This window comes from Protopterus annectens, chromosome 1.part2 (assembly GCF_019279795.1).
Source record: "Protopterus annectens isolate FY-2018-M chromosome 1.part2, PAN1.0, whole genome shotgun sequence".
Lineage (NCBI taxonomy): Eukaryota > Metazoa > Chordata > Ceratodontiformes > Protopteridae > Protopterus > Protopterus annectens.
Window position 1 is genome coordinate 1,129,998,216 of NC_056727.1, and position 23,662 is coordinate 1,130,021,877.

Below are 23,662 nucleotides of genomic sequence, written 5' to 3' on the forward strand. Positions count from 1 at the left end.
GTGTTCACCTTCTCATATAGTCGCAGACAAGGAATGGTAACTGAAAGGACAAGGTCAAAGCTTCATTCAGCTGAAATTGCATACTTTTGCAAGGCAGCTTAAGTCACACTGCAAAAACTTAGTAAAAAGACTGGAAATCTGGAATGATATTAGAGTAAATCTATTGCTCCTCAGAACTGAACAGACCCAGTTGACATGGTTTGTGCCGCTATTGCAGATGCCTCCTGGTCATATCTCTCAACTGTCCAGATTTTCACCTCATATTTGTGGTCCATTTCACATAAAATCTATGGTTTTCTGACAAAATGATTGAGGACTGAAGTCATTAAATACTGAAAAGTATTTGAGTTTCAGGCTTTATATTCTTCAGGAAGTCCATGCCAGTGTAAAACCTATTATTCTAACTACTTTATAAGTTTATAAGAGCAATATTTAAAATCTGTCTGTATTTTGGGGACTTTGTCCCCTCATTATTTTGCCTTTGTCCAGATTTCTTGTGCTAAGAGGTTGAGAGGTATGTTCCTGGTTGCCTCCCATGGAAGGTGCTTCAGGCAGGACATACTGTTGATGGGCTTCTACTTACTGGTCAAAGTCTTTGCTGACCCCAGATATGCCAAATCATAAATTGGACAAGATCAAGGTGGACCTCCTAAATGCCACATGTCTTAATAATAAATTGCCTGAATTGGAGGCATATCTGTATCTGGAATGGGTCCATAATTGTGAAGTCATAGAGACATGTTTAAAGTTCATTGAGAACACCCTTGTATGAGGGCGTTTTGTGTTTATCATGAATTGAGGCCCAATTGTATTAGTAGAGGTGTCTCAGCATATCAACAGTGATGCCCATGACTCCCCTAGGAGTTCAGTGAACTTCAGCCCACACTAGGTAAGTCAGAATTTCAACTTATAGTTTGTTACCAATCCCTTTCTATGGCCCCACAGAATCATATAAACGTCCTGGTACTCCAGGAAAATACCCCTGTAAAAAAATCTCCTGTGACTTCAGGTCTTCAGCTACCTCTCCTTGAACTAAAGTACTTAACCAAGAAGGAATTGCCAAAATCTCATAAGGGTGGTAATATCCTGGACCAAGTTCTCACAAAATTGGATTTGGCAAGTTCCCTGTCCATGGTTGTCCCCTCATTAGTTAAGACAGACCACAAACTGATTACCTTTACCCTTAGATTATTCATTCCTTCCCCAGTAACTGATGTCATCCTATTTAGAGATGTCAGAAAAGCAAACATTTTACAATTGTATGATGAAATTTTAAAAGTCGCTAATGCTGACCCTTCATGGATATGAGATATACAGCCAGGTATGCCAAGGATCTTTATGCTGATTTAGATAAATGCATTGATAGAGGAGTCCCAACCAGAAGCAAGTACATACATTAACAAATCTCCATGGTGTTCAGTAAATATTAACAAATTACACAATAAAAGGAAGAACTTGCTTAGATTACCTTATAAGTTCATAACCTCCCTTCACAAGGTTTGTATAAAATGTCTCACAAAAAACTGAGGGAAGCTAAAAAAATAGTTAAGCATTCCATGAATTTAGGCTAGTGTCTGAGACTAAGGCTAAAGTCCATCTTTAGCAGCATTAGGATAGTAAGAAAACATTGCGATCTGAATTCATCTATAATGGCACCACCCTTTCTAGTCCTGAAACATTATCAGCATACTAGCAAATAGGTTTTCTGCAAATTGTTCTTCTGAAATTATAATTCCCTACTCCAAAACACCCCTTAGTTAATCCCCCACCATCTCAAAGGATCATATCAGTAAGTTATTCTCAAAGAACAAAAACACCACTTCAGGGGGGTCCCAGAAATATACCAGGTTGTCTGACAAACAGTGTCAAACAGGGTCTTGGTGATCCTGTTCAGTTTAGGCAAGAATTGTCACTGTTAGAAAAGGACAGAAGAAGGAACAGATCAGCAAAAACACTTACTGTCTTCTGATGAATATGGTCCTACATCTGTAACCTTGCACAACATCTGTAATCTATGTTTAAACCTGTATGTTTTTTTCTACAGCTGATTTACTACTTTTGTCTTAATCTAGTATTATGTACTAAGCTGTAACTAAAGCTATAATTTGTAAATGATATATTTCTCAAAGTGTACAATTGTCTGTAACATTTGAATGTGGAGCTTTTCTCCCCGGGCCTCCACTGAAAACGGATCTGTGTCCACTTGGACTCTCCCGGTCAACAAATGTAAATACATAAATAAATAACTAAATACTTAAAAAGCCAGAAGTGATAAAAACAGTGCACAGTATTAGAACAGACCAGGATCTATTGTACGCTATTGTACACTATTGCACATTTCAACCTAAAGCAGCACAGGCAGAAAAACTTAGAACATAAGCAGATAAATACAAAGGAAAAGTACAGAAGAAGCAATTCCCCAATGATCCAAAAAGGTTTTATAGAGAATAGGGAAACAAAGCAAAAGGAGTCGAAACACCATCAAAGAAAGAAGAAATAGAAATATTCTGGAGAGATGTCTATGAAAATGCTGTGGACATAAAAGATACTAAACAGTTTTCTCTAATCAGTACTTCCATGATGCTATTTGATTTCTTCCCTTCCTGTCCATTATTGCTCTGTATTTTTGCAGTAAGACTTTTATCTGTAATAATTTGGCTGCGCATTAATACTTATATCACATGAATTTCTTTTAATAATCTTGATTACTGTCTTCATTTGTTTTATCAGACTTCGACCATTTTGTGTCTTATTGACTTTCTGAAATCGATTTCTTTCATTGATCTTAAAATGTCTATCCATCACTATTAAATCAAACAAGTCTTTCCTTAGATAATTTTCTTCAAAACTGAGGGCCCAGTCTTTATTTTATGTTTCTTATAGGCATTCTACAGAAAGTTCTAGAACATCTCCCTGTGACAAATTCTCTTCAGCTGCATCCTGTGCCATCTGTCACTTTTTCATATGGGAACCACTGATAATTCCACAACATTGCCACCATTTCCTACTCTTTCCCTTGCTGTACAACTCTAACTAAACTTTTGCACTGGTTTACTACTGAAGGCTCCATAGCAACCTCATGTGGCAACTGATAAGATGATTCCCATTCCACCTGTTTCTTCTTAATGTGGAGACTCAGTATGCTGTGACAGACTTTTTACACTAAATCCTTCACATCTCAGGTATTCCATAACTTCACCTTCTATTTGTTTAACTTCTACTTTACTAATCTTCTGTTCTGTGTTCCACCCTCTGTGATCTTATTTTTTGTATGTTGAAAATTTCTATATATGTATGCCTTGGCCTGTACTTCTCTCCAAATATCTTTGGAGCTGCATTTTTGTATTAATTAGTTTGGCTTTCTCCTTTGCATAAATATTGCACAATATCAGATCTCTCTCTCGGGCGGCCACGGTGGTGCAGTGGTTAGCATTGCCGCCTCACAGCAAGAGGTTCTCCGGTTCGATCCTCGGCTGAGGTGCCTTCTGTGTGGAGTCTGCATGTCCTCCCTGTGGTCGCGTGGGTTTCCTCCAGGTGCTCTGGTTTCCTCCCACATCCCAAAGACATGCTGCAGGTGGATTGAACACTCTAAATTGGCCCTAGGTGTGCGTGTGAGTGTGCCTTCTGTGGAAGGTTGGGCGCCGGACTGGCAACTCGAAACCGTAAAACTCCACTGCCATTCAATGTGCGGACAGGTGATCCGCTGTGGCGACCCCTAACCGGGATAAAGCCAGAAGAAGAAGATCAGATCTCTCTCTCCTTCCCATGTCCCTTTTTCTTTTTATACCTTTCAAAAATCTCTAGGTTTTGTTGTTTATATTTTTGCACTTCCTCAGTCACTTCTTTTTCCAAACAGCCCAGTGTTTCTTGGTATGCACAATGTTTTTCATGAATCTGTTGGCTTAATGAATACAAATTTGCATTTGAAGCTTTTGGCAATTTTTATTGTGCAAGTATTTCTCTTTCATCTAATATGTTAATCATTTTGAATTTCTTCTATTAGGAAAGTCTGGGCTTCTTACAGAATAGTAACAATAGTTTATTTCTCATTCTCAGTGGTCCATTCTGCCATCTTCACAGCTGTGGTTCTTCTCCCTTGTGGAATGAGAAAATGTGATGTAGTCCATGCCTTGAAGACAAGCAAATATATTTTGGATCACGTGTTTTGTGTAATCAATGATTGAATTTCAGGATACAGTCTAGTAAATGGTCAAGAAATCTAAATGGCTATGTGGTTTTAAATGTTATGTCTGAAAGGGATATGGCTGACCAGGTTTGGGACTTGAGTTTTAAAACGAGATGTGATTCAAACAACACAGACTTTGTCCAGTTTTGCTTCAGGATTAAGTTGCATTTATTAATATAGAGATTTACAGTTTTGATGTCACTTTGTAGTTGTCACATAATGATGAATTCTAAAAACATAGATGATCATACCATCTACATATAAGTCAAGGTCAGTTTTAAAGTGTTATATCCGAAGGGGGTTAACACAGAGAAAGAAGGGGAGTGCTTTAATATGAAGCCTTATAAGGCATACTGCATAAAAGTATGCAGCTAAAGCTTGAGGGTTCAGTTTTAACTGCGGAAAGACTTATGGTGAAAACACCTGGAGAACCACTTAATATAACTAACACCAGCACTTGTTTTTGTCAGGTAATTAATGAGTAACTCATTCTTTACAAGCTCAAAAGCTTTAGACAAGTCTATAAAATTTTAGCAGTTAAGAACTTATTCCCATTAGAAAGAATGTTATCCTTTAAAGTCTGTATTGTGATTGGTATGCTTCAGTCTTAAGGCATGTTCAAAATAAGGCAGGGTGCATTGCTTTTGCAGATATATGTGATTGGACACATTTTTTCAATATTTTTCTAATATATGCAGGTTGCAGATTGGTCTGAAATTTGTAACAGAGTGGAGAAATTAGTTTTTAGGAAGGAGTTATGATGGCTGTGAGATTCCATAAATCTGGAAAGGAACTTTGTTGACTTGAGATGCTAAAGACAGACTGAAAGGCATTACTTATGGTCTTTGCACATTTTAATAGGAACATAAGGATCTTGGAACCTAAAGGTTATATTCTTTTATCTGTTCTATATAGTTTTTCTATGTTTTTCTTCTAATGGTCTTCCTGTAATATAATTGATAGAATTGTGTCTATATTTTATATATAAATCCAATAAACAATGCTGAGAGGTAACCAATGGCTTGAAAAGTTACCACCATAAAAAGTCCACAAAAGTATGCAAGTGAATAAACCAAATGAGATATAAAAAATCCAAACGTTGACCTTTATTTGTTACGAATGGTAAGCGCTTTCACTAATGCTTCTTCAGACCGTTAACATTCAAATGCTTTACTTAATTCATTATATATACAACATGTGAATAACCTCTAATCAAGCACTTTAAAGGGCTATGAACTCAAAGAGGTATACATTTGTCTACATCCACCATAGTAAACCATTTAAAAACATATCCAACTTATATTCACTACAACATTGGGCCACTTGATAACTAAAGTGGTCCGTTCTGAGTTGTTATTTAAATATAGCTTAATTTCACTTATATACTTATATAATATGTATTAATTACGTTTGCAATATATAGATTACAGTCGGCTACAATGTTAAACTACTTATTAACTAAAGTAGCCAGTTATGAATTATTATTTTAGTATAACTTGATTACCGCTAATTCGTATATATACTTGTTTAATACAAATATTTACAATATATAGATTACAGAGAATGGCTATATAAATTCATACTATTACAGCCAAAACTAGTTGCGTTAAACCTGCACATCTTATAATGCAAAAAAAAATCACAAAATATAAAAGCACTTAAAAACATATAAATAAAAATTACCATGAAGCACAAGACTTCAAGGGAAATACGGTTTAAGCCACCAAAGACAGTCTATCTAATGGATGCTGAAAATAATACATTGCAAAAAATCAATCATATACAAACCATCTAATTCATTTCAACTGTCTACCATCACACAGGATTAGCGAACATAAATGTCAGCATCATCAAGACCACTCAGCCAGATAGGGCGCGCCCAACCAACCCACACCATATTCAGCACCTAGCCCTCCAGTAGATGGTGAATGCCTGTATCCACTAAGATGCTGGACACAATGAGAGTCGATCACGCACACACCATCCAATAGTACAGTCCCAACAGGACCGACCCATGTAACATAATAGCTACAAAATATCTCAAGAATATCATAATACTAAATGAGCAGTTAATATTGCTCTTAAAATTAAATATCATAACTACTAATTTAGACCTATAAATTCTAAGGAACATAAGTGCATATCACCAACTAGCAGCTAATGTCGAGCATACTTGCCAATGTTATGTTAATAAATAAATATACGTGTCATTCCAATATTTTCAAAGCCTACTCTCATCAATACCAATGTTAACATAGAGATATCTCTCTTAATGGCACCAATGATGTAAAGCTAATACCTACCCATATATAACCAGTACTAAACAAAGGAGCTATCACCTTCTCTTAAGACGTCTCGCTCTAAGAGCGGGTTTAATGGAAGCCCTATCATTAAGGCCCTTTCCTTTATCTGCCCTAAATATCAAAATCCAGTTAACCTCCCTTCTCTCCGTGGTGTTTCGTATATTTCCTTCCCTTATACCAGGGACAAGTTGATCCACAACCATAAACTTAAAACTATGATGCATGCCCTCACTACAAACATGTTTTGCTAGGGCATTATGGTTGTGTCCTATCCGTATAGCATAGAGATGTTCCCTAATTCTAGTTTTAAGCATTCTGTTAGTTTTCCCAACATAAAATGATTGGCATATCTGACAACTAGCTAAGTATACTATATGTTCAGTATTACAGGAAGCTGTAACCTGAAAATGATAAATATGTCCTGTGTTAGGATGTATAAAACTGTTGGATGTATCTATATAGGCACAGAAATTACAATTTCCACATGGGTTAGTGCCTGTATATCTAGATACCTCACTTTTGTTAGTTGGATGGCATAAAAGCCTCTTTAGATTAAATTTATTCTTATATAGAAAATTCGGTCTTTCACCTATTATCTGTTTAAAATCCTCATTACTTGTCAAAATACGCCAATGTTTTTGAATAATATCTATAATATCTTTTCTATCATTAGTATAATACATGGGTATTCTTAGGTGTTTAACATCCCTTTCTCTACATATAGTAGCATTACTTCCTTCAGAAAAATATGGTGCGGCTCTATCTTGCCTAGACTCATTAATATTGCTTAGACCCATCTTGATTTCATTTTTGGTATACCCTCTTTGCATAAGTCTATACCTAAAATTATTAACTTCATCCTGAAAATAACAATCTGTAGCATTTAGCCTTGAAATCCTCATGCTCTGTCCTTTGATTATATTACGAAATATATAGTGGGGATGCATACTTTTTCTATGTAAAAGGGCATTTCTATAGCAATTTTTTCTATAAACCACAGTGTTAACTTGATCAGTCATTACCTGTTCAACATAAACATCTAGATATTCTATCCTAGTATCAGAATAATGAGAAGTAAATCTCAGGTAAGAAGTCATACTGTTAATTTCATCTATATAAGTTTGTAAACTTTCAGGACTGCCCTGCCAAACCAGGAAGATATCATCTACAAAACGTCGATAAAATCGAACGTAGCGAATATGTAATTCATGTTGAAACAAAGTATCTTCCTCCCAGGTGGCAAGGAACATGTTGGCGTAACTATTGGCACAAGATGTGCCCATTGCTATGCCATCACGTTGTAAATATACCTTGTCATTATACACAAACACATTGTGTTCTAATATGTCCTCCATAAACATAGAGATCAGATCTATTTTGTGACCAGTATATTGGCTATGCTTACTCAAATACTGTTTTATAGCATATACGCCTATGTCATTAGGGATGATCGTAAACAATGACTGTATATCTAATGTAACAAACAACATATCAGAAGTCAATTTAGAAATACTAAAATGATGATATAAATCAACTAAAAATTGTTTCGTGTCTTTAAGGATATGTGTGTTCATATCAATGATGGGTCTAAGATAGTTCTCAACAAATAGAGATAACGGCTCTGTGCACCATCCACCTCCTGAAACTATAGGTCGCATGGGAGGATCAGTGCTATGCTTGTGTATCTTAGGTATTCCATTGATACTCGGTATTACTGGATATTCTACTAATAGGAATTCACCTAGTTCTCTATGATATGGCTGTTAACTAAATCGCAAACCATACCATACAACTTATATTTAATGTGTTCAAGACGTTGTTTATCAATTGCCTCATAGTATTTATTATCATTAAGCATCCTCTCCATACTAATGTCATAATGGGTTTTGTCCATAACTTCTATAGGACCTCCCTTGTCCGCTGGTCTAAAAACAACACTCTGATCTAATCTAAGTCTATTCAAAGCTTGCCTTTCATGATAATTCATATTGTTGTATGCTCTACGTGGTTTACTGGTTAGAAAACACTCAAATATATCCTCTTCAACTATTTTATAGAACGTTTCCAATAATGGATGATTCTGAGGTACATAATCACTTAACTTCTTCAAAGGCTGTGAGCCACTGCTAATGTCATTTCCATACTGATACCTTAACATAACATTTCTCACAAAGATTTTTATATCTGTCAGAACATCAGTTAACTTGCTTTGAGCTGTAGGAATAAAAGTTAGGCCCTTATTCAACACATTAATTTCATCACTGTTCAATATTTTATTGGAAATGTTCCAAATTAATTCACATTCTTGTGATTCCACATCTTCTTGAGTGTTTGATTGGAATATATTTCTTCTGAAAGTTTCCGCTTCAGCTGTCCACGACTGGCAGAGCGGCCTCGCTTGTCCCCCTTCCCCACTGATATTGGGAGGGGGAATTGTTGCAGAAAATTCTCCTGCTGTAAAAATTTTGAAGTGGGGTAAACTGTGACTTTTAGTTTTAGGGCGTACTGTTGGCATTACTGTAGTAGAGCTCGAACACGCATTCAAAGTATTATGCTGTCCACTCATGTCATGCACCTTAGGACCACTTAAGGAAGTATAAGATTTTAAAGGGACAGTGGATTTGTCCTTTGCCACTGTATGGATAGTAGCTTCGACTTGAATTCGCTCAGGCTCACTTATAACATCAGTAAGTATAGACTCATTCTCAATAATTTGTTGATGAGGATGTGACAAATCACTAGTTTGCATGTGCATGGATTCAGTGGAATTAATGTTATTAGAAAATTGTCTCAAAGGATTCATAAACCTGGGCCAGGCGAAAACCTGAGAAGAATGAAAATCTCGAATGTCTCTATCTATCTTATTTCTTTTTTGCTGCAGAAGGCGTCTCTCATATACTAGAATACCATCTAGCATGTTATTAATAGCTTGATTTAGTGGTAATTCTGGATATGTCTGGCAAAGTTCCTGTTGCTGTAACATAATTGACTCAATTGACTGTTCTTCCACTGGTGTGAAAAAGTCTATCAATAGTTGAATATATTTCTTACTCAACTCTAAATTTAGTTTTGGCCATTGTGTCAATAACTCAGGATTTCGATCGCCATATGTTGGCATTTTTAAGATTCTCAAACCTCTAGGTATTATATTTCTCTTTAAACACACTTCAAAATGCTGTCTCTGAGTGGAGAGGCGTTTTAATTTTAACATATCAACCTCCAATTTCTGGACTGCCGTATGCATTCGTTCAGCCACCTCCAAAGTTAATTCTTCATTATTATCAGCTTGTGCTTCATAAAGCATTAACGAGTTAACATTGTTTTTGAGACAGGATAACATTTTAATTTTCAGGCTTTCGCCCCTTTCACCATTAAAATGAGAAACGTTGACACTTGCCTTAGTATTAGGTTAAGACATTGTAATAACATTATTTACTTCCACTGGTGCAATTGTTTGTTCGTGTCGAGTCACGCCATCTGGTCTATAATCCAATTCTATGTTATATGTAAGCTCTGCCATGTCACCGTGGAATCGGTAGAGTAAAATAAATCCAAACAGTAAAAATATCGTTCCCAGTCGTGGACGGCAGAAGCGGAAACTTTCAGAAGAAAGATATTCCAATCAAACACTCAAGAAGATGTGGAATCACAAGAATGTGAATTAATTTGGAACATTTCCAATAAAATATTGAACAGTGATGAAATTAATGTGTTGAATAAGGGCCTAACTTTTATTCCTACAGCTCAAAGCAAGTTAACTGATGTTCTGACAGATATAAAAATCTTTGTGAGAAATGTTATGTTAAGGTATCAGTATGGAAATGACATTAGCAGTAGCTCACAGCCTTTGAAGAAGTTAAGTGATTATGTACCTCAGAATCATCCATTATTGGAAACGTTCTATAAAATAGTTGAAGAGGATATATATGAGTGTTTTCTAACCAGTAAACCATGTAGAGCATACAACAATTTGAATTATCATGAAAGGCAAGCTTTGAATAGACTTAGATTAGATCAGAGTGTTGTTTTTAGACCAGCGGACAAGGGAGGTCCTATAGAAGTTATGGACAAAACCCATTATGACATTAGTATGGAGAGGATGCTTAATGATAATAAATACTATGAGGCAATTGATAAACAACTTCTTGAACACATTAAATATAAGTTGTATGGTATGGTTTGTGATTTAGTTAACAGCCATGTCATAGATAGAGAACTAGGTGAATTCCTATTAGTAGAATATCCAGTAATACCGAGTATCAATGGAATACCTAAGATACACAAGCATAGCACTGATCCTCCCATGCGACCTATAGTTTCAGGAGGTGGATGGTGCACAGAGCCGTTATCTCTATTTGTTGAGAACCATCTTAGACCCATCATTGATATGAACACACATATCCTTAAAGACACGAAACAATTTTTAGTTGATTTATACCATCATTTTAGTATTTCTAAATTGACTTCTGATATGTTGTTTGTTACATTAGATATACAGTCATTATTTACGATCATCCCTAATGACATAGGCGTATATGCTATAAAACAGTATTTGAGTAAGCATAGCCAATATACTGGTCACAAAATAGATCTGATCTCTATGTTTATGGAGGTCATATTAGAACACAATGTGTTTGTGTATAATGACAAGGTATATTTACAACATGATGGCATAGCAATGGGCACATCTTGTGCCAATAGTTACGCCAACATGTTCCTTGCCACCTGGGAGGAAGATACTTTGTTTCAACATGAACTACATATTCGCTACGTTCGATTTTATCGACGTTTTGTAGATGATGTCTTCCTGGTTTGGCAGGGCAGTCCTGAAAGTTTACAAACTTATATAGATGAAATTAACAGTATGACTTCTTACCTGAGATTTACTTCTCATTATTCTGATACTAGGATAGAATATCTAGATGTTTATGTTGAACGGGTAATGACTGATCAAGTTAACACTGGGGTTTATAGAAAAAATTGCTATAGAAATGCCCTTTTACATAGAAAAAGTATGCATCCCCACCATATATTTCGCAATATAATTAAAGGACAGAGCATGAGGATTTCAAGGTTAAATGCTACAGATTGTTATTTTCAGGATGAAATTAATAACTTTAGGTATAGACTTATGCAAAGAGGGTATACTGAAAATGAAATCAAGATGGGTCTAAGCAATATTAATGAGTCTAGGCAAGATAGAGCTGCACCATATTTTTCTGAAGGAAGTAATGCTACTATATGCAGAGAAAGGGATGTTAAACACCTAAGAATACCCATGTATTATACTAATGATAGAAAAGATATTATAGATATTATTCAAAAACATTGGCGTATTTTGACAAGTAATGAGGATTTTAAACAGATAATAGGCGAAAGACCGAATTTTCTATATAAGAATAAATTTAATCTAAAGAGGCTTTTATGCCATCCAACTAACAAAAGTGAGGTATCTAGGTATACAGGCACTAACCCATGTGGAAATTGTAATTTCTGTGTCTATATAGATACATCCAACAGTTTTATACATCCTAACACAGGACATATTTATCATTTTCAGGTTACAGCTTCCTGTAATACTGAACATATAGTATACTTAGCTAGTTGTCAGATATGCCAATCATTTTATGTTGGGAAAACTAACAGAATGCTTAAAACTAGAATTAGGGAACATCTCTATGCTATACGGATAGGACACAACCATAATGCCCTAGCAAAACATGTTTGTAGTGAGGGCATGCATCATAGTTTTAAGTTTATGGTTGTGGATCAACTTGTCCCTGGTATAAGAGAAGGAAATATACAAAACACCACGGAGAGAAGGGAGGTTAACTGGATTTTGATATTTAGGGCAGATAAAGGAAAGGGCCTTAATGATAGGGCTTCCATTAAACCCGCTCTTAGAGCGAGACGTCTTAAGAGAAGGTGATAGCTCCTTTGTTTAGTACTGGTTATATATTGGTAGGTATTAGCTTTACATTATTGGTGCCATTAAGAGAGATATCTCTGTGTTAACATTGGTATTGATGAGAGTAGGCTTTGAAAATATTGGAATGACACGTATATTTATTTATTAACATAACATTGGCAAGTATGCTCGACATTAGCTGCTAGTTGGCGATATGCACTTATGTTCCATAGAATTTATAGGTCTAAATTAGTAGTTATGATATTTAATTTTAAGAGCAATATTAACTGCTCATTTAGTATTATGATATACTCGAGATATTTTGTAGCTATTATGTTACATGGGTCGGTCCTGTTGGGACTGTACTGTTGGATGGTGTGTGCATGATCGACTCGCATTGTGTCCAGCATCTTAGTGGATACAGGCATTCACCATCTACTGGAGGGCTAGGTGCTGAATATGGTGTGGGTTGGTTGGGCGCGCCCTATCTGGCTGAGTGGTCTTGATGATGCTGACATTTATGTTCGCTAATCGTGTGTGATGGTAGACAGTTGAAATGAATTAGATGGTTTGTATATGATTGATTTTTTGCAATGTATTATTTTCAGCATCCATTAGATAGACTGTCTTTGGTGGCTTAAACCGTATTTCCCTTGAAGCGTTGTGCTTCATGGTAATTTTTATTTATATGTTTTTAAGTGCTTTTATATATTGTGATTTTTTGCATTATAAGATGTGCAGGTTTAACACAACTAGTTTTGGCTGTAATAGTATGAATTTATATAGCCATTCTCTGTAATCTATATATTGTAAATATTTGTATTAAACAAGTATATATATGAATTAGCGGTAATCAAGTTATACTAAAATAATAATTCATAACTGGCTACTTTAGTTAATAAGTAGTTTAACATTGTAGCCGACTGTAATCTATATATTGCAAATGTAATTAATACATATTATATAAGTATATAAGTGGAATTAAGCTATATTTAAATAACAACTCAGAACGGACCACTTTAGTTATCAAGTGGCCCAATGTTGTAGTGAATGTAAGTTGGATATGTTTTTAAATGGTTTACTTTGGTGGATGTAGACAAATGTATACCTCTTCGAGTTCATAGCCCTTTAAAGTGCTTCATTAGAGGTTATTCACGTGTTGTATATATAATGAATTAAGTAAAGCATCTGAATGTTAACGGTCTGAAGAAGCATTAGTGAAAGCGCTTACCATTCGTAACAAATAAAGGTCAACGTTTGGATTTTTTATATCTCATTTGGTTTATTCACTTGCGTACTTTTGTGGACTTTTTATGGTGGTAACATTTCAAGCCATTGGTTACCTCTCAGCATTGTTTATTGGCTTATTTATTGGATTTTTCAGCTGCAGAGAGGTATTTACACCGCTGGGAACGGTATTTTTACTGTTCGGATATATATATATATATATATATATATATATATATATATATATATATATATATATATTTTATATGTATATAGATATATATATATATATATATATATCTATATATATATATATATATATATATATATATATATATATATATATATATATATATATATACAAAAACCACGAAACCCAGGAAGAGAGCTGATGAGCGTGTAACCACAATGCGTGATTCTAATCAAACAAACTGCCAAAAGTTGTGTGCAATACCAGAGTCAATGTCCGTAGTGTGAATTGAAATTTCAGACACTTTCAGTAAGTCCAGAATCAAAACGATAAAACCATGCGGTTCAAAGTGAGCTTTCATATACTTTCAGTAAATCCAAAATCAGAACAGTAAAACCATGCGGTTCAAAGCAAAGACGTTTAATAGTGAGCGCTTTCACGGCTAAGACAAGCCGCTTCTTCAGACAAACAACAAAGCGCTGTTAGAGCGCCAAATTTAAACATAACAATCAAAGCTGCAGATGTCCCCTCCCAGCAGCATTCAACAATATTTAAAGTGCCAGTGCCACGATATTACAAACATAATAGCATAGCTGCTACAATAACCTTAAACTTAAAAACGCTCAATTAAAAACAAAATTAAATGCACACAACAATGTTTAAAATACCAATGCCATGATACTACGAATTAATTTATAGTCGAATCAAGACGACCTAAAAATCACAATGTACAAAAGACCAACGTATTTGACAAACTCAATCAAACACATATGAATGAGCATAAACTCACAAAAAACTACATGGCAAATGATGTTCACACAGAAATGTGTTCATTAATTTATGACAAATGCTTAAATAATATAGCAATGACTGTAACTGATCTGTATAAAATGGGGAACTACCTGTATATGGGTATATCACAAAACATATGTCTAATGAATAACAATGAAGTGAAAATACATAAGATGGATGATTGAGAATGTATAAAATGGTGTATAAAATAAATGAATACATATTATGAAATAATGTAATAGTATAATAATGTAATAAAATAAATTATCAATAGATGACTTAAAACTTACATTCCATTTGCTAATTAAAATATAAAAGATAAAAGATAATAATAATAATAATTGATAATCATAATATTAACAATCATGATATTGGATAAATGAATAAATAATAAATAAATAATAATTCATATTGTATTCAATAAAGAGTAAGTTAAGGTTATTGTAGCAGCTATGCTATTATGTTTGTAATATCGTGGCACTGGCACTTTAAATATTGTTGAATGCTGCTGGGAGGGGACATCTGCAGCTTTGATTGTTATGTTTAAATTTGGCACTCTAACAGCGCTTTGTTGTTTGTCTGAAGAAGCGGCTTGTCTTAGCCGTGAAAGCGCTCACTATTAAACGTCTTTGCTTTGAACCGCATGGTTTTACTGTTCTGATTTTGGATTTACTGAAAGTATATGAAAGCTCACTTTGAACCGCATGGTTTTATCGTTTTGATTCTGGACTTACTGAAAGTGTCTGAAATTTCAATTCGCACTACGGACATTGACTCTGGTATTGTACATAATCTTTGGCAGTTTGTTTGATTAGAATCACGCATTGTGGTACACGCTCATCGGCTCCCTTCCTGGGATTCGTGGTTTTTGTATTTATTTAGTTGGGACTTGGAGGTTTCTGCTATATATATATATATATATATATTTATATATATATATATATATATATATATATATATATATATATATATATGTATATCAGAAAGAATGCTGTAGAAAAGAAATTTACCATTCCTGTTACTGTGCATTGCTTGAATTAGGTCTATGTCTGTCTGATGTTGTTTAGGCTGTCTGCTGGTGAATTACTTTATTCAAAAAGTGCTTTGGTTTAGATGTTAAGCAAGGTTGTTTAGTATGCAGTGCTAGTGTTAGTTTGCAGGTGCTTGTCGACCATTTAAACTTTGACATTTTTATTTTCAGTATTTTGAACATTCGATGTAATGATTTTGACGTTATGATCGTCGACCATATGAATTTCAACATTTTGATAGTAAACTATATATATATATATATATATACATATATATATATATATATATATATATATATATATATATATATATATATATATATATATATGTGTGTGTGTGTGTAGATCTACAACAGTTTATTGAAGTGTCAAAACTTAGGAGATCATATGGCCGAGGCCATATGATTGACATTTTGAAACCACTGAATAAAAGTAAAAAACACAAAAAGTAAACAAAACACATTATACTAACCTTTTTGCAGTGGGTGCAAGTGCCCCTGCACCCCCCACACCCCCTGCTACTTAAATATACCAACTCTGAGATCACACTAGTTTCAAAACTTCAATCCTGTGGTCTCAGCCATATGGTCTTCAAAGTTTTGAAACTTTGATAAACTGTAGTAGATCCACACACGTGTATGTATATATATATATATATATATATATATATATATATATATATATATATATATATATATGTATATATATTCTGAGACATTTCAAAAGCTGGGAAATTAAAATCTTTCTTGACTTCACTGTCTATTGGTCTTGCAACAAAAACTCTTAAATGCACTCATCTGACAGCACACTCAAAAGTAAATACATACACACAATTCTACAACACAAGCATATTCACAATTTACCATCACACACACACACACACACACACACACACACGATTCACACAGGCACACAACCACACTCACAAAGATACACAGACATATGCATACAGATGCACACATACCCAAGCAAAGTACCTTCACACTCACACACACGCACGCACATCGCAAGCACGGACACACACAGACACACACACACACACACACACACACACACACACACACACACACACACACACACGCACACTCACACACACACACACATGTGTACACACAGACACACACATATACGCACACCCAAACTAACATCACAAATACAAACACAGACACACCAGACATAAATGAAGTAAAGAAGCATGTTTGACACTTTTTTAGTTTAATAGATACCACCACACATTTTATGAAACAGGAATCCACTAAACTAACCAACAGTTCACATTTAATCAAAGTCATGGTTCACCTAAATGACTTACTGCCAGAGTGACATAGTTTTATGGCAACATGTTAATCTTTTAGCAAGTTTTCCAGGAAATATATGCATTTTTCTAACTAGTTCACTCTTGATGGTATTCCTATCCAGACCAAGTTTCACATCTTAATTTTGTACGGATTTTAGTTTATTTATCCATGGATTATCTTTAGGTTTAAAGAAACTAGAGATAAGTGACAATAGTCAATTTAGAAGGCTAGTCAGGATGCCAGAGTACTGGCTGATAAGTTTCTGACTTCAGTACTCTAAATACAGATCTTGACCGTTGAAGATAGGAGTTACTGATATTGGATGAATTTTGTACACTGTAAGCTGTGCAAATAAAAGTCTGCAAATTGGATTTGTAACTGGTCACACAAAATAAGAGTGAATGAAAATTATTGTAACAAAAAACATATATGCATATTGCATGGAAATAACAAGGGAAATATTGCAGTTTGCTTTCTTTTTTGCTTGTGTAGATGTGCTCATGTAATTAAAATGTCATATTTAATAAAAATATTTAAAAAACAAAGAGTTGATGGTACCTATCCATCTGAAAGGCACATTAATAGTGGTATCCCTTGGGGCTGTCCTGAGTGCCCTCTTCTTTGTCATCTACTTTTCCAGTATGAAAGCTAATATCGAATGTCTATGGCTAACAAAGTTTGATGATGACTACAGACTTGGTGCTGTTATTGACTTTTCCAAAGACATTTATGTTTTTTATGCAGTGCTTTGCAGATCCAAGACTAACAGACGTCTCCATGAATGGATAAGAGACCATTTATATTGTATCAGTAAAAGATTAGAGTACAGCGCACTTGCTAAATATGCAGCACAGGAAGGGGATCAGCATAAATTTACCTTTCAGGTATTGGAGGTTACCAGGACTAATATGAGACTAGGTGATATTATTAATGACACTGAACGCAATGAAACTAGATGGATTCTCAGACTTAGAGCGCATAAAGGTTCTGGTCTAAATGATGTAGTTCCCCTGAAACCAGAATTAAAGAACAGCGGTTTGTGAAAGTAATTTTATATAATATTTACACTACATTGGTTAACATAATGTATATAAATAACATATCTAACAAATTTATATAAGTATATCTAGATTTTCAGGTTATTCAGAATGTTGTAGATTTTTAACAGTTTTTATGCATCTTGTTTATACATATGTTTTTTATGAAGGATGTTTTTTACTGTGGTTGTCTTTTTAAATAATTCTCTTCTTGAGCACATTCACTACTGTTTTACATATCACATGACTAATTATTGTTAATTGATGGAGTATTTAAACCTGTGTTTTTTTGGTCATTTTGTGATGTGAGGAAGCAATTGTTTGAATTGTGAAAGCGCTCATCTTTTTCATTAAACCTTTTGACTACATTGGATTTGGAATTTCGTCTTTTATCAGCTGTGGAACTGCACTTTTCTTGTTTTTTTTACCTGTTGACTGTTTGGTTTAGTGCAGCTAACCATTGTGAGGCATTTATATTTTCTTGACTTGTTGCTGTTTTGTACCTCACAAGGACATGGCTGAAGGAAATGCTACTTTGAATCCATTACCTTTGAGACCTACTGGTGAGAGACTCATTAATTTTATGTGTTTGGACAATAATCCTTTACTGGATACTGATTTACAAACAGATGTTCCTTCTGAAAATGAGACTCAAGGTGAAAAAAATGAAGGTTCAGAGTATAATGAAGCAGATGGAGAATGATCTTTACCAATTGAAGAGACTCCAGTGCCAGAGGCTTCATTTTGAAGCATGTATATCACTGAAGGTAATACCAAGCAGATTATGGGTATTTAATATGCCCACTTATGGTGATACTTATGCTGAGCTGCTTGCAAAATGGAAGCAGCTTAATTTAGACACCAGTTTCAGATATATACAGCTTTTGCGAGACTTTTTCACACCCATTGAGCATTCTTTGGTTAATAAAGTACAATTAGTACAGACTGAGTTATACAAAGAGGCTGGTGATGTTTTTGATGATGTACATTGCAGTGAACTCATTGATCGAGTATCTGCTTATGAACAGCATTTACTTACAACTAAAAAGCAAAAACTTCAGCGTGACATCCATGATTTCAGCAACAATTGGGTTTTTACTTAGCCCAGAGAACCAGTTGTGATGTGTAATACACCTAGGGTGAATGAGAACATCAGAAGGAAATTTTGCCTTCTATTCAGAGTGCTCCAACACATTCGGAGTATAGTACGCCGCTTGCGGATGAGGCCCTTGCCATTCCGGTACAGCATTCTGTAGATAGAGCTCGAGAATTAGGGCCTGTTGTTAGAAGTAAAGTGGGCTCTGTGGTAAATGAACAAGTTTTTTCCGGTCTAACCCTCCCTTTCAAGAGACACAGGGCGAAGTTGGTCAAGAGTTTTTCAAAGAGAAATGGGGTAAAAAGGAAGCAACATTTCCAAGACAGCAATTACACTCTGAAAAGGATGTGGAACATGAACAATGCAACTTAATATGGAACATTTCAGATTGAGTACTTACGGACCTTGAATATAAGGTACTAACAGAGGTTTGTCATTCATTCCTGCTGAAATGGCTGATTTACCTGAAACTTTATTAGACTTTAGACTGTTTATACGTAATTTGTCTCTGAAAGTCATTTTTAAAGATCAAGAATTTAGCGATGCTACTTGTCTTTTTAAAAAGCCTAGTGCTTTTATACCTGCGACCAATCCTGCTTTTGAAATTTTTCTTAAATCGTGTGAAGAAGATGTTTATAATTTTTTTTTGGTAACAGAAAATGTAATAAGTTTGTGAACCTATCTATTGATGAAAAATTGGCTCTCAGTAATTTACATAATGACAATACTATAGTTATTTGTCCAGCCGATAAAGGGGGGGTCAATAGTTATTATGAATAGGGCCTATTATTTTGATACTATCAGGGATATGTTGAGTGATTCTAACACCTATAAGAAAATTGATGTGGTTGCAATAGAAGCAATGAAATCAAGAGTACAGAGAGCACTTATGGAAACACTGCAGATGGGTATCATTTCCAAGGAAATGTTTCATTATTTTATTATTGAACAACCACTAGTTCCATATTTACATGGGTTACCTAAAGTACATAAGGACCCACAAACCCCTAAATTTAGACCTATTGTTTCGGGCACTGGCTGGTTAACAGAATCGTTTTCCATCTATATTGAAAAACAATTGAGACCTATACTGGACAGATATGACTTAGTATTAAAAGACAGTAAACAATTTCTTGAACAGCTTTATATGTATTTGAATTCTACAGAGTTTTGTGATTTTGATGTTTTTGTTACCATGGATGTTGTATCTCTATTCACCATGATTCCTAATTCAGAAGGAATAGAAATGATGAAAGCATTTGTTTTAAGAAATAGTGACTACAGTGTACGACACCTTGATCTTATATGTTTTTTACTGGAAATGACTCTAGAACATAATGTCTTTATTTTTGAGCATCATTATTATTTGCAATTGGCTGGTGTAGCTATGGGCACTCCTTGTGCCAATATCTACGCCAACCTTGTAATGGCAGAATGGGAATCCCAATATATTAAAGGCCTATTAGGGAAGAATATAGTATTCTTTCATCATTTTGTAGACTATATTTTCCTTTTATGGAAAGGAACTGAGGCAGAACTATACAGTTCTTTGATTATGTGAACGCAAGAGTCAGTTTCCTGAAGTTTACTTTTGAATACTCTTCTGAGTTTTCACATTATTTGGATGTACAAATACAGTGGGATAAAGAAGATGGCAGTATTTCCACAAATGTTTATAGGAAAGAATATTATGTACCTTTCTACCTGCATAGAGATAGTATGCATCCGGGACATATATTCCCCAATGTTATGATGGGACAAATGTTACGTGCCTCAAGATTAACAGTTAATGATACAGATTTTGAAGAGAGCTTGGTTAAACTCAATAAAGATTTTGAACATAGGGGTTATGATAGCACTGAGATTCAAAAAACGAGTGAATTAATTAGGAAGGAGAGGAAAAATCTTGGTAAACCTTATTTTTCCTCACCCTAGAGAATAAATGTTTCAAACCACAGATTTAGAGACAAAAAATTTTGTTTTAATTTAACATACAGTAGTGAAGTCAATGTTTTTAAGAATATAGTTAGTAAACATTGGCATGTTTTGCAAACTGATGAAAATACAGCTGGGATCCTTGGAACTAAGCCCTCATTTGTTTACAGGAATAAAACATCTTTAAGAAGACAGTTATGTTACCCTAAATATGAAGGGCAAGGTATGAACTATACACTCACAGGCACTAAGAGATGTGGTGCTTGTAATTTTTGTACCAGTATAAATGAAGATCCAAGCTTTATACATCCTGACTCTGGGCATAAGTTCATGCTTAATGTTAAAGCAGATTGCAACACCAAAAATCTAGTATATTTACTTAAGTGTATGACATGTTAAAAGTTTTATGTTGGCAATACTGACATCTCCGTGAAAGGATAAGAGACCATTTATATTGTATCAGTAAAAGATTAGAGTACAGCGCACTTGCTAAATATGTAGCACAGGAAGGGGATCGGCATAAATATATGTTTCAGGTATTGGAGGTTACCAGGACTGATATGAGATTAGGTGATATTATTAATAACACTGAAAGCAATGAAACTAGATGGATTCTCAGACTTAGAGCGCATAAAGGCTCTGGTCTAAATGATGTAGTTCCCCTGAAACCAGAATTAAAGAACAGGGGTTGGAGAAAGTAATTCTATATAATATTTACACTACATTGGTTAACATAATGTATATAAATAACATATCTAAAAAACTATATAAAAGTATATCTAGATTTCAGGTTATTCAGAATGTTGTAGATTTTTAACCGTTTTTATGCATCTTGTTTATACATATGTTTTTTATGAAGGATGTTTTTTACTGTGGTTGTCTTTTTAAATAATTCTCTTCTTGAGCACATTCACTACTGTTTTACATATCACATGACTAATTATTGTTAGTTGATGGAGTATTTAAACCTGTGTTTTTTTGGTCTTTTTGTGATCTGAAGAAGCAATTGTTTGAATTGTGGAAGCGCTCATCTTTTTCATTAAACTTTTTTATTACATTGGATTTGGAATTTCGTCTTTTATCAGCTGTGGAACTGCACTTTTCTTGTTTTTTTTACCTGTTGACTGTTTGATTTAGTGCAGCTAACCATTGTGAGGCATTTATATTTTCTTGATATATATGTATGTATATATATATATATATATATATATATATATATATATATATATATACACATATATATATATATATATATATATATATATATATATATATATATATATATATATATATATATATATATATATATATACACACACACATATATACATATATATATATATATATATATATATATATATATATATATATATATATAGGTTTACTATCAAAATGTTGAAATTCATATGGTCTAACGTTCATTTGATCGACATATATGTTCAAAACATGAATATTAAGTAGTTTATTTGGTCGACAGAAAGTGCATGCAAATTACCAGTCGATATTATGTTGACAACAGGCAAGAATGTACCTTTGTCAGCAGTGTTGTGCGATCTCAGAGTTGTAATATATAAGTAGCAGGGGCTGTGGGGGGTGCAGGGAGTTGTACCCCCCCCTGGAGAAACACTAGTGTTAGTTTGCAGGTGTTTGTCGACCATTTAAACTTTGACATTTTTATTTTCAGTATTTTGAACATTCAGTGTAATGATTTTGATGTTATGATCGTCGACCATATGAATTTCAACATTTTGATAGTAAACCATATATATATATATATATATATATATATATATATATATATATATATATATATATATATATATATATCTATATGTATATATATATATGTTGATCTACAACAGTTTATTGAAGTGTCAAAACTTAGGAGACCATATGGCCGAGGCCATATGATTGAAGTTTTGAAACCTCTAAATAAAAGTAAAAAAACACAAAAAGTAAACAAAACACATTATACTAACCTTTTTGCAGGGGGTGCAAGTGCCCCTGCATCCCCCACACCCCCGGCTACTTAAATCCACACACATGTGTGTGTGTATATATATATATATATATATATATATATAAATATATATATATATATATATATATATATATATATATATATATATATATATATATATATATTCTGGGACATTTCAAAAGCTGGGAAATGAAAATCTTTCTTGACTTAACTGTCTATTGGTCTTGCAACAAAAACTCTTAAATGCACTCATCTGACAGCACACTCAAAAGTAAATACATACACACAATTCTACAACACAAGCATATTTACAATTTACCATCACACACACACACACACACACACACACACACACACACACACACACACACACACACACACATGATTCACACAGGCACACAACCACACACACAAAGACACACCGAAGTATGCATACAGATGCACACATACACAAGCAAAGTACGTTCACACACACACACACACACACACACACACACACACACACACACACAGACATACGCACATCGCACGCACACACACACACACACACACACACACACACAGACACACACACGTGTACACACAGACACACACATATACGCACACCCAAACTAACATCACAAATACAAACACAGACATACCAGACATAAATTAAGCAAACAAGTATGTGTGACACTT